This window comes from Ceratotherium simum, chromosome 24 (assembly GCF_057802395.1).
Source record: "Ceratotherium simum simum isolate JZ-2026a chromosome 24, ASM5780239v1, whole genome shotgun sequence".
Taxonomy (NCBI): domain Eukaryota; kingdom Metazoa; phylum Chordata; class Mammalia; order Perissodactyla; family Rhinocerotidae; genus Ceratotherium; species Ceratotherium simum.
The window spans coordinates 49,178,747-49,190,729 of record NC_141923.1 but is presented as its reverse complement, the minus strand read 5'-3'; the positions used below and the strand labels follow the sequence as shown (position 1 = coordinate 49,190,729).

Below are 11,983 nucleotides of genomic sequence, written 5' to 3'. Positions count from 1 at the left end.
CCATCTGCTTCACTCGCACGTTCCTCAGGCCCCCGGCGGCCTTCCTGGTGTCCTTTCTCCTGGGGTGGCCAGGGCCTTCAGCTCCCCCTTCTCACTCAGGTGGAAGATGGAGGGCATGGCTGTGGGCTTGAGCACATAGTACTGATCCTCCAGCCTTTCCGAGAGCTTTTTGTGGTGAAATGTTCACTATAGACGAAAGAATGCTTAGTGGGGTCCAGTCATCCCTGTGAGCAGCTTTTAACCACTGGCCCAGACATTTTGAGCCCTTTATATGAAGCCTGCAAGGATAAATGAAAAAGTAATTAGAAAGAAAGAATTAAATGTCTACCCCTAAAATGATCAACTATAAAAGCAAAACAAGTATTTTTGTGAACACCCACATCTGTAGTGAGTTTGCCCATTTAAACCTTTAGTAATGATTTAAGAAACACTTTCTGCTTGCAACTTATTACTGGAATAGAAAGATGAAAGACCCACTGTCTACCTTAAGGAGCTGACCGTCTGTAGGGCGGAAAAAGAAGGAAGGTGAGGACCTCCTCCCAGGCTGTGGTAAGTGCCCTGTAGGGACACAGACGCTCGGGCAGATAGCACAGGATGGCATCAAGACAACAGGAAAGGCTTCAGGAAGCCTCGGAAATAGTTCCCAAAAGCTCATGGCTGCCCAACCCTCCTGCTGTCCCTGGGATGCAGGACTTTGGGTGCTAAAACGGGGAGGGTTGGTCCCCTATTTCAAAGCCAGGCCAGGTGCCAGCTAGCAGAGCCTCCCAGGCACTCACCAGGGCACCTGGCCCCAGCTCAGCTCAAGCAGCTGAGGATGCGGGACCGCCACCAAGAGGTCAGCCCCAAGAGCTGTGGTTCTGTGTTCCTCCTGTCCTTCCACTACCAGGAGAAAAGCTGCTCCCTGTACAAAGCAACCAGCCCCTGCAAGGTACTGACCAAGACACTTCATCATCTTTTCTCCTCATCAAGGTAAAATCTCCATTTAGACCAAAGTGTGCAAGTGGGGGGTTGGCGGGGGGGTCTATCCTGAGGGCTTTCTGCTCCACCTGAGGTCATTTAGCCCCCCTGAGGCCGCTGTGGACCAGACCAGGTGGATACTAGCTCCTCAGGGAGTTCTAAGCAACAGGACCTTCTAACCTTTCTCAGTGCTTTGTGACTAGTTTCCCAAAGACCCCCACCTCCTTTGCCCCCAGACCACATTAGACCATGACACATGCCAAGAGCAACTTTCTCTGTGGTGGCTTGCATCCTTCTCAAAAACAGTAAGAAAACTTTTGGGACACAGGCTCTGAAATAAACCATCAAGAAAGCATGGTGGCTGACCTCTGAAACAAGCTGATGTTACTAGTTCTTTGGATAGATTGTAACAACTTCCAACTTACAACAACCCACTGTCGATTTTCAATGAGGCTACAGACAACAAATGGCATTCAGGTCTTTCAAACTTCAATAACAACCTGCAACATGAAACAAAAGGATCTGCCAGAAGGTTTTCAAAGTAGAATGTCTTCAGTGCACTGTTCTGGGACCTCCAGTGCGGAGTCCGCAGGAAAAGACTGGCTGAATTCCAGAAGCCCTCATGAAGGGAGCCAGGCCAGGGGGAAGGCAAACTCCTCACCACGCTGTGGGAGGCCAAGGAAGAAATGAAGAGAAGAGCCCCTTCCCCAAGGTAGGCCTCCCTGTGAGGAGTGGGCCGCGCCCTCCTCTACCCCGGATGCTGTCAGATGTAGAGTCCCAGTCCATAGGGTCAGCCTCCCTGTGAGGTGTGGGCTGTGCCTTGCTCCACCCAGGATGCTGTCATATGACTCGCCAGGACTCACCTCCAGCGCAGAGCCACCTTTCCCTGCACTGCCAGGACCCTTATAGCAACCCAGCGTCTGGGAGGCGCCTACACCCTGGCGGTACAAGCTGCATTTGCACAGCCGCATTCCTGATCACAGAGATCAAGGCAGGCTCCCTGCGACCAAAAGAGCAGAAAAGTCACAGCAAATGCAAGAAGACAGTGACCTAAGGAAGAGCTTTTCCAGAATACCATTTCTCGACATTGTTGGCCCCAGCCCGAATCAGTGGAGAGCAGGGTGGCCGCGGGGTGGGGGTGAGAGGGTGGTGGAGGCCATAAGGTGGGCGCCAGAAGCCGTGGGGTGGCCGCGGTGGCCCGAGGCGCCCGGAACAGAGACGGTGGCAGAGACCAAGACCACACAGCGCCCGGCGCTAACTCACCCGCTGGACTGGCCCCGAGGCCCCAGGCACAGAGTGCCGCCTGGCTCGGGCTGGAACGTGCAGGGGGCTGACCAGGCCGCGGGGGCCAGTTACCTGTGGCAGGCGACAGCGGTTTCTCCTCGTTGCCCGGCGGTGGGAGCAGTTCGCGGCCGCGCAGCGATTACCATCCCGGGCCTCAGGCTGTCGTGCCGCCAGGCTCCGGCCCTCTCCTCGCCGCCCCACAGCGAGACCGCCACAAGTGTAGCGCTCAAGGCGACACTCTACAGCACGTGGGAGCTGGTCCCCGCCCCGCAGGACGGCAAGATGGCGGCGCGCGCCTCTCCGTCCTCCGTAAAGCAAAATGGCCGCGCCTGCGGGCCTACGCAAAATGCCGGCTGACGCGCCGACCGCGGGGTCGCGCTGCCCAAACGCGTCTGTTCCACTGCCCCGCTGGGTCGCTGCTGCGGTGTTCGCAGCGAAGGACGCGCGGGGAGCGAGAGTGCGGCGCGCCCTCCGCCAGGGGATCCGCCAGATGCCAAGATAGCGACGGACGCACTTCCGCCCCAACTTCCGGTCCCGCCCGCGTTGCTGCGCCTGATTGGTCCCAGGGGCTGCCCATCGCGGTACGCTCATTCTGCGGCGCAGCGGGAAGAGGGACTCGTGTGAGGGCGTGCCCGCGCCGGGCAGCCTGGGAGGCGGGGCTCACGTGGGGCCTCGACCACTGGGCTGGCCGGCCGGTTTGGGGCCGGGCCGCGGGGCGGAGCGGGTCCTCGTTCGGAGTGGGCGGGGGCGGCTGTCGTAGTGAGATCCGCGCGTCTGACAGCCCGGTCCCTGCGGGTCTGGACGCTCTTTCCCTCCGCCCTCGGCGCCCGAGCGCTGGCCGGACAGGCCCACTGCCGCTGGGGCGGGAGGGGCAGCGGGGCGTCTGGGAGGGGAGGCAGAGGCGCTCCCGGGCGGGGCTGGGGCGCTGGTTCTTGGGAGGCTTTTTCCTTCCCGCCAGGACTTAAGCAGTGGAAGCTCTCTAACTCCTTTGAAGTTATGTTGTAGGCTGGAGGGGAGGAACCTACTCCAATGCTGACAACACACGCATGTTTTTGTTGACAGGTAGGTCATTCCAACTTCTTTTTCTGTGATGAGAAAGAGAAACAATCCATCTCGTAGGGCCTTAACTTCTTGGCATCCTAATACAATGTGTTAGGGGGGCAGGGGTGGGGTATTGGTGCTTTGGTCAATGCTAGTGTTGGGCAAGAGGGGGAATCCTCCTCTGCCCTTTCCCTTAAGGTTCTTATGGCTGTCCAAATAATTAAAAGACAGGTTAGCAGGAGAAAATAATACCAAGTTTAATAACATGTATACATGGGAGAAACTTGGAAATGAGCAGCTCGTCATTCTGTCTAAGCTGCTTGCTTAAGTATTGTAGCTAAAGATGTGGAAAGTGTTGGAGGAGTAGTAGTTTGGGATTTCAGAGGGGAAGAAGACAATTCACATGGAGATAGAAATGCAAATGTTTGTCTGACAACTCTTTTCAGGGCAAGATAGAGAGACTGTGGCCAAGGAGAGACAGAAATTTTGATAAAATGGGCTTGTTGGTGCCTTTCCTAGTGTAACATTTATTTTCCATTATATTACAGCCATCATATGATATCGACTCCTTCCTGAAATAAGTCTTCTATGTTAACTTCTTTAGGCAGTTTGGGAGGGGAAACTCAAATGTTCTTCCTGAGTCTTCTGAGTCTTTATTGTCTTCAGCTCGAAATAATCTGTATACCAGAGTGGTGCATCTTGGGGTGGCCTGCCCTGAGCACCATCACTAGCATGCTTCTGTTCCAGAGAAGACAGTTCGTTAATTTTTGCCAGCAGGATATTTTGGATTTTTGCAAGTTGCCTTGAAAGCACTTGTACATGGGCTCTCTTTTTCTTCCCACAGCAATTTTAGTTCTCTCATTCCTTTTGAGGAGTGACTTGCTTTTAAGTATTCCTGCATCTGTTAAGAAAGACTTTCATTTGGTTTAATTCCACCTGTCATAGTGGATGGCATTGTTTTTGCTTCCTTTTTCTTTTCCTGGCAGCTGCAACATAAGTTTACTGAAATTTCAGTTTGGGAACTGTACAGTAGACATGTAGGCAATATTTCAATGGTTTGTGGCATCTGGTCACTTAAAAGTGTTAGGTGGCTGGAGGAAACAGTAGCCTTGACTTCCAAATGAGCACATTCAGCAGATGTATCTGGTGAAGTTTGTTTAAAAAAGAAAAAGAATCAGACAGCGTTGTACTGTTTGCTGGAGGTTCTGTGCTGGGGGCACAGGGTGGGGGAAGGAATAGAATTATTTACTTCTCCATCTGTTCTCAGGTTATTACCGCTTACATACCTACGACCATTCCCAGGAGAGACTTGGGTAAGGTAGAAAACACAGTTTAATGTCAGTCATATTACCTTAGATGTGAAAGTCATCATGTTAAAGTTAGGAGAAGGCACGTGATGAGTGGTAATGGGACACTGAAGGCTGCTTCAAAGTAGAAAAGGTGTTTGCATTTGAAGGCCTCTGTTGATGCTGATAAGAACACGTATTGTATTTGTAGGATGTGGTGAGGAGTTTTCTTTCTAACATGATCCTGTGCATCCTTTTAGGGCTGATTAATGGTCCAGCCTCCCCTGGCCCCTGGTATTCTTACAGATTTGGCCTCCCTTGCCCAAGGGTTAGGCAGTTCCTGGTTGTTTTTATAGTCATCCATTCATTAAGCTACATTTCTTATTGAGTGCAAGGTTTGTGTCACGCATTGTTCTAGACCCTGGGGCCAGAGAAGTGAACAAAACACAAAAACCATGCCCTGGGTGACGTTCTAGATGTGACACCAATGGTGTGGCTCATGTGGGAGAGTGATGTGTGCCAGGCTGGATGGGGATGGAGTTGTAGCCAGGAGGACCAGGAAAGGTCTCACCGCAGAGGTAGGTTTTGAACAAGGCCCAAAAGCAGTGCAGGAGGAAGGGCAAGTGGCCGGCTCTGGGAACAGCAAGGAGGCCAGTGTGGCCAGGGCACAGCTGGTGACGGCAGCAGGAGCTGAAGGCAGAGTGGTGACTTGGGCCCAATCGTGGGGCCTTGTTGGTCATAGTGAGGACTTGGGCATTTATTTATTCTGAATGAGATGGTGACCCTTTGCAAGGTTTTGAGAGAAGGAGTAACATGGCTGGACATATGTTTAGCAGACTCGATCTGGCTGCCCTGTTGAGAATATACCACAGCAGGGCCAGGGCAGAGGCAAGGAGAGCAGTTAGGAGGCTGTTGCAATAAGCCAGGCAAGAGGCCTTGGAGGCTTAGGTCAGGGTGGGGAGAGGAGGTGGAATTCTGGGTGTGTTTGGAGGTTGAGACAGTAGGACTGTGTACAGATGGGAAGTGGTGAGGGGTGGGGCTGGGGAGGGAGGAGTTGAAGTCGGTGCTGAGTTTATGTCCTGAGCCAAGAAATAAGAGACTCAGCTGGGGAGACGGGGGAGGTCCTGCTTGGTGGGGAGCTGTTGGGAGTTTGGTTTTGGCTGAGTTGACTGTGAGATTTATATTTTGTCTGTGGCTCTTTTCCACGAGAGGAGAGCAGAGAATGGCCGCCTGGAATCCGTCGTATGAAGTCCCTGTGCCCCTCCCAGGCTCTCTCCTGGCACAGACATCCTCCGGGAAGGCCTTGGAGTGGAGGTTCCTCTGTGCAAACTTTCTTGGGTGTTCTGGCCTGTTTGCACTGCCCCTCCCTGGGTTTGTCACCTTGAAAAGTTTTACTCACTTAGTTGAGCCTCAGGTTTTCAAAAGTTAAAGTTTGTGTAAACAGTGGGCTTGAAAAGCAGTCTAAAATATTTCCAGAGAGGCAAGAAATAGGTAAATTTCAGAAAAAATAAAAGATTCTGGTATTACATTGAATGTGTTAAAAATTCTTCTTTCCTTTTCTGCCTCCCCTGAGCGTGGGTAGTCATATTCTGAGGTCTGTTCTTTTCTTTGGGATGGGGTGTTTTCAAATGAAATTCCAGGGCTTACACTTGAACAGTAAAAGTGATAAGTATGATTAATTGTTCATAAAACAGTGTCTTGCCATGGAAATAACAAATAACATTATTTTCTGAAAGTAATAAATACATGTGGCTTTTCTTGTTAAACTAGAAAAATGCTTTACAACTTCTTCCCTCCTTTCCACGTAAACTGTAGGTTCGTGTGAATTTGCTGGATTCTTCAAACACTGGGTTTGCCATTTACAAGATCACTGTGGTCCAAAGCAGTGTGGCTGGGAGCAGAGGCCTGGGATCAAGGTCTCTAAGCTAAGCCCCCCTTGAGTCTGTACAGGGAAGTACTTGAGGGCCCACACGTTCTTCCTGGTGTCCTCCCTGGTCATACCCACTGCAGAAGGAGCCTTTCTGCTGAGAGAAGCTGCAGAGCCCTGGAAAGCTGGGAAGGCACCTGACCAGGGGGTGGGGGTTGCTGCCCTTCCTGAGGTTGTCCCTGTGCTCCCCTTGGGCCTATGTCTGCACACAGGGTGGAGTTGCACCCACAGTGTAGGTGCCCACAGAGTGTAATTTGTGCACATTGAGAAAGTCTATGAATGAATGTGAGGAGTTCTGTGTCTGGATTAGGGTTTATGAATTTAGGGTTTATTTGAGTCACAACCTTGACTGCATCCTGTCGAGAGTCTCCTCACTTGTGAGAGTGGAAGCTGAGAGAGGGAGCCCTTCTCTTCCTCCCCAGGCAGAGGAGGGTGTGTGAGCTCTCAGAGTCCATTCCTGTGGCTGCTCAGGTGTCCCCACCCTTCTGCGCCAGAGACTGACCCACTCCAGGGCTTCTGTCTCCACCAGGAGAGTTTAGAATGTGTTTAACTTTCTGAATGTGGCTTTCCTTCTGTCCTGTGGGAAGCAGGCTGCTTATCTGTGCTGATCCCAATATTTGTGTTTCTTTCCTTTGGATTCCTGTATCGACTGAACAGTGCAGCCCTGTGCTTCTGGTTTCCCTCAGCTCTTTGTAATTTTATGTCCTGTATGAAAAATAACACTTTGAGTTTCTTGGACTTAAAAATGTGAATTGATGGAGAGATATAATGTCAGTAAAATTGTGGAACTAAATATAATTTTTGTTATTTTTAGGCAAGAGTATCTCAAGATGTGAAATGAATGTGTTGAAGTTTTCAGGTGCATTTTTCGTTTTTACATCAGTGTTTGCGTGTGCATGTCCCTAGAGAACATTGAGGTTTAAAAAGCTAAAGCAAGGGTATTTTTATTTTAATTGATCTGAAGAAAACTAATCAAACTAATCCTACTATGTTTAAGGAGCTAAACCCAAACTCCTATTGCATTATAATATGCCACTGATTCCTGAAAATACTGCCTGTGTGAGACGCAGTGGAGGACAAACTAGGATGCAGCTTGTCCTTTTAGTTAGCGAGCGATATGAAAATTTCATTTCGTATGGTGACTCTTTTGTAACCGTTAGTGTGCTAAAGGAATTAAATCTTAGAATGGTTTCCTATGTACAGAAGTTAAAATTAAAGAAAAACTATTAAATGGGAAAACATGGTATGTGTAAATTTCTCTGTTTATATTAGATAAATCTGTAAGATAGAAAAGTCTAACCTCAGAAGAGTCACTGCCAACACTTCTGGGTCCCCTCCAGCCACCCCCAGTGCACAGTTCTGATCATTCTTGAGCTTCCTGTTGGTGTTTCTTTATATAAAAACAAGCCATTGTGAATGCATATTTTTGTACGCATGTTTGTCCTTGTAATGAGCGGTCAGACTCCACACTTTTTGATGTGTGCTGACAGCTTACGCCTCTCCTCTCCCTCTTCCCCTCGTGTCCACACCTGGACAAGCTGAGGAGAAAGTCCAGAGGCTCCCCTCTCTGGCATTGGCTTCGGATCCAACCACACAATCCCTGTCTGTGTGCAGAACTCTTGCCCTGGTCTCACCCCTGGCAAAGATTTCTTGCTTTGACCAAACTTTAGTCAGGCTCCTGAACCTTCTTGTAGGCCTGTCTGTGCACTTCCTTGTAAAATCCAGTTTTAGCAAGAACCTTGCTAAGTCAGTTTAACCAGAACCCACACCCGTATGTCTGATCACACTTGAGATCTGTTCAGGATCCTCCTCCTCCTCCACTATCCCTCAGGTGGTGTCTGATAACACTGGCCTGCCTTTGGTAAGAATTCTGTTAGGTCAGGTTAGCCAGAAACCCCAACACTTGTTTTTTCTCTTAGTAATTTTCCATCCCCTGACCCCCACCATGCTGCCTGGCTGTGAATTCCCACTTGCCCATGCTGCATTCAGAATCGACGGCAATCTCATTTCTCCCCCGCTGCGAATCCCATCAGGGTGGTCTCTGCATATCACAGTGGTTCTGAATAAAATATGCCTTACCATCTTTGACAAGTGTCATTGAATATTTTTTCTTTAAAACCCCCAACCACAATAAAAACCCAGGCCAGGCTTCTTTCCTTGCTCTCTCAAGCCATTTCAGAGCTTCTTGAGATTCTGGCCCTGCTCTCCTTGGAGACCTCTATTATGTGAGTCATAAGACTTTTCCTAACTTCTGTGTGTGTGTGTGGAGGGGGGCACGTACCAGCATCAGTCTCTATACAGGAACCACAGCACTTGCCAGTGAGCAGTCATATTTTGAAAGGAATCTCTGAGTGGTAGGTCTCAACAGTGGGCTCAAAATATTCAGTGAACCATGTTGTAAACAGATGTGCTGTCATCCAGGCTTTGTTGTTTCATTTGAGCGTTGACTTGAACTTAAAGTCATCGGATGCATTACCCTTAACAAAAGAGTGAGCCTGTACAAATGCCTGGGGGGTAGATCAGAGGGAGAGGGGAGAGAACAGGATCAATTAGAGGAACCAGAGGTCAGAGTGTGAGACAGGAGTTGGAGAAGGGGCCAGAACAGTCAGTAACAGCACTGCAGCCAGGTCAAGGCCCTGTGCACCATGTCTGGGAGTCAGGATCTTCTAATTGCAGTCAGTGGGGGAGCCCCACTTCTGGTTGGATCTCTGAGGGACAAGAAGGCAGTGTTTTACCACGTCTTTCTGTCCACAGCTACCAGACCCTGGCCAGGGAGTGTGAAGCACTGATGCAGGAGTACCTGCACCTGCTGCAGATCGTGGAGATGAGAAGACAGTGGCCAAGCAGCTACGGCAGCAGATCGAGGATGGGGAGATCAATATTGAGCGGCTGAAGGCAGACGTGACTGCTGGCTAGGGGTGCAGAGGAGGCTGGCCAGGGGGCCCAGGGCACAGGCCCAACACCTCACACTCCGGGCTCCTGCAGGACCAAGGGGCACACGACGGGCAGGGGGACCAGCTTCCAGCCACAGCTAGGCCAGACTCTAACCTTAAATATAGTGATGCTGGCAGAGTGGGAAGGGCCTTAGTCACATCTGAGTTCAGATCCTACCTCTGCCACTTGACGGTTGCAACCTGGAGTACATCCCCCCATCCTCTGTGCCTCCATTCCTTCATCTATAAAACAGCCTTTTTATACTTGCCTGATAAGTGTGTGAGGCTTGAGTGAGGTTATTCATGGGCAAGCTTTTAGTTACTCTGCTGATGACCACATTGACTAAGCATCCCCACATTATCAGCTGAAGAGTCCAGGGACACAGAGTTCCTGGTAGGTCATCATAGTTTGAGCTCCTGGCTCAGTTCCAGGCAGTTGTTCCCTCTGCCTGTCATAAGAGCTCCTACAGGGGCTCACCAGGCATCGGTCTGGGGGCCATGTTGTTGCTAGGTTAAGCCTTCCAGAACTTCACTACTCAAAATGTGATCCATGAAGCAAGAGCATGTTAGAAATGCAGAATCTCAGGCCCTGCCCAGACCTCCAGAATCAGAATCTGCACTTTCACAACATCCCAGTTGATTGCCATTTACATTAAAGCTTGGGAGGCGCTGGCTCTCTGTCCCTTAGATGCCCCTCACCAGCTGTCTACCCCAGCACCGAATGATGTGATTGCCTCTCCCCCCTCATCTCACCATGCTCACCAGATGCTCAGAGCCATTTGGCCATGTCACACGAGGACCGTGGACGCTGAGCTGAGGATGGGAAAATGGAAACATAGATTCTAACCAGGTTCAGCTGCATGATTTGTAGGGCCTGATGCAAGGGAAAAATGCAAGGCCCTGGTTGGAGTCGGGCAAGTCCATCTCCCCTTCTCACAGCCCACCAACCCACCCATGGCAGACAGGCGACCCCCCAGTTTCAACCTCCAACCTCCTCTAGCCTCTGTGCCATGATACACTTGGTACCTAGATGAGGGGTGGGCAAGATGCCCGTGCTGAGTCACCCACCTAGTGCGCAGGTATTGTCTCCTTGCCCTGCCCTGAGACAGCATTGGGTGTGCACTGCACCCCCCCTTTCTGCACCTACCGCGAGGCCCCTGCAGAGGGTGGAGGGTGACTCACGGTGGGATGTGAGTCTTCCTGGCTGACTCAACCCCTTTGCTCCCAGACAGAGGGTAGAGGAGGTCAATGGGTTCTGGGGTGCCGGCGTGTGGGGAGTGAGCGGCATGTGGGGAGTGAGCAGCTGAGAAACCATCCCAGGGAGGGAGGAACACGTGTGGGCTGAGGCTCCAAGCCCCTGGGATGTGCTCCATTGTTCCATCAGATGTTACTCATGAAACACAAATTCAAAGAGAAGTGATTAAGAACTTCAAGGTTGCAACTGCAGAACTTGAAGCCCGAAGCATGGGGCCTTCTGAACATAGGACCCCATCACAAGCCCTTGAAGCCAGCTCTGCCTGGAATGTTCAGAGATCTGAAGTTGCCAATTCCACCTTATGGTGCCACTGCCAAGCTCTGAACTAATGGCCACATCAGCTTGGAACTTGACCTTGAACAAAAGTTTCAGATTCCACACACCTCCTCTATCCTGCGCCAGGCCCTGTCAGACATGCTTCCTTAGTCAGTCCCCACAACCATCCTCATAGGATCGAATGAGGAAGCAGGCTCAGACAACTCAAGTCACCTGCCCAAGCTCACACAGCTGGGAGGTGGCAGAGGCAGGACTAGAACCCAGGTCTGTGTGTCTACTTGCCAGGCTTGCCACTCTACTCGTAGCCTCTTCTCACGTGGCTCCTAGGATGGGGGCTTGTCCCGTGTCTAAACCATCTGGTTCCTTCTGAAATCTATCCTAGCCCTACACATATCCCTAGCAAGCTGAGTCCTTGCTAGGGACCAGGGAATAGGTCAAGGGACCAGGGCCGGCCCTGTGGCTTAGCGGTTAAGTGCGTGCACTCTGCTGCTGGCGGCCCAGGTTCGGATCCCGGGTGCACATCAATGCACCGCTTGTCCGGCCATGCTGAGGCTGCGTCCCACATACAGCAACTAGAAGGATGTGCAACTATGACATACAACTATCTACTGGGGCTTTGGGAGAAATAAATAAATAAATAAAATTAGGTCTAGGGACCAGCACCAGGTTAGTGGCTTCATGATCAATGGTGTCCAGGTATCATTCATTCACTCACTCGTTCACTAACTGCCTAATATGAGCTGACCACTGCCTCATCCTCTTCCCCAGGGTCCTCTTCCCCCATTACTCGGGGCTCCAGAGAGTGCTCCCTGGTCATGAGCTGTGCACCTCGTGGCCTTTGCACATGCTGGGGCTTCTGTTTGGAGTGCCCCTACCACCCCCATGCTTTCTTGCCTGGTGGAATCCTACCAAGCTCGAATGCCTCCTCTTGGGGACTCTCATCACATAATGTGCTCCTCGCCCCCTGCTCCCTCGGCTTTTCCACCCTCAGCATGCTACGGCAGAGCCAGGTCCTTGGGTGTCT

General features: G+C 51.1%; 1 long non-coding RNA gene across 1 annotated transcript; it reads left to right on the top strand.

Annotated features, from left to right (window-relative positions):
* The first annotated feature begins 3,002 nt into the window (after window positions 1-3,002).
* On the top strand, window positions 3,003-11,709 carry LOC147913955 (uncharacterized). The gene is made up of 3 exons (XR_015556216.1): window positions 3,003-3,303; window positions 7,310-7,354; window positions 9,250-11,709. It is a non-coding gene; the product is annotated as an uncharacterized LOC147913955 (long non-coding RNA).
* Window positions 11,710-11,983: the final 274 nt, after the last annotated feature.